This window comes from Pangasianodon hypophthalmus, chromosome 6, assembly GCF_027358585.1.
Source record: "Pangasianodon hypophthalmus isolate fPanHyp1 chromosome 6, fPanHyp1.pri, whole genome shotgun sequence".
NCBI classification, from domain to species: Eukaryota; Metazoa; Chordata; class Actinopteri; order Siluriformes; family Pangasiidae; genus Pangasianodon; species Pangasianodon hypophthalmus.
In genome coordinates, this window is record NC_069715.1 from 27,235,528 (window position 1) to 27,236,802 (window position 1,275).

Genomic DNA, 1,275 nt, shown 5'->3' on the forward strand with positions numbered 1-1,275 from the left:
ATAGAAACTCTTGTATAATCACTCTTTACAAGCGTGGTGAGCAGAAAAGCATCTCAGCATGCACAAAACAGCGAACCATGAGGTGGAAGGGCTTCAACAGCAGAAGACCACATTGGGTTCCCCTCCTATGTTCGGACCACACTGGGATCCCCAGTGGTAAAGAGTGCTTATGTGAGTTACTATAGTCTTTCTGTCATTCTCCTCTGATCTCAGTTATCAACAAGGTGTTTCAGACCTGCAGACCCTCTGCTCACAGGATGTTTTTTGGTTTTCACACCACTCTGTGTAAACTCTAGGGACTGTTGTGTGTGAAAACCCCAGGAGATCAGCAGTATCTGAAATACTCAAACCAGCCCTTCTGGTACCAACAACCATGCCATGATCAAAGTCACTGACATTACATTTTTCCCCATTCTGATGTTTGATGTGAACATTAACTGAAGCTCTTGACCTGTAGCTGCATGATTTTATGCATTGTGCTGCATAAAGTGCTGCACATGAATAAATGTTTGGATAACTGCATAAATGAGCAGGTGTACAGGTGTCCCTATTAAGGTGACCGGGGAGTTTGTATACCGTATCTACAGTGCTTGCCTCAGAGCCATGTCATTTATGTTTTAAACACCCAGAAAGTGTGTGTGTGTGTGTTTGGAATTTGAATGACATACAAAAACATATATCGTTTTATAGTTTTCAGGCAGCAGTGGTTCCAATAAATGTCATTGTTAATATGGCACAAGCCTACTACCCTCTATTTTTCAGTACATCCCTTCATATGACATTCTTTTATCTGGTCAACTGATTTTCAAGTTTTCTCCTTTCCAAGCTAGCAGTTCTTACGGGACGATACCAGAAGGAATTATAACACCCCAAGAAGGCAGATGGTTAATATCCATTCTGCAGATAGGACAAAATTTTAATCTCTAAGAAAAGCTTAGAGGCTTAGATGGCATTAAGGGATATGTGGTGTGGCATGGTTATTCACATCACCTACAACACTGATTTTTGGAACGTTTTGATAGATATGTGCTTTGTAAACATTGTTTGGTTCCCTTTGTGAAAATGTTTTGTCATGTTTCTATATAATCTTGGTGTATTTTCTTTAAATGAATTTCATTTATTCACATAAAGTAGCATACTTTCTAGTATTATGTTCTTCCCTGGTCCAGAGAGAAAGTATATGAACTTTTTACAGTGGTACATTACATGCCAAATTGTAGGTTTTTATACTGCACATATAAACTGTCTGAAAATTGGAGAGAAAACTTCAAGAGA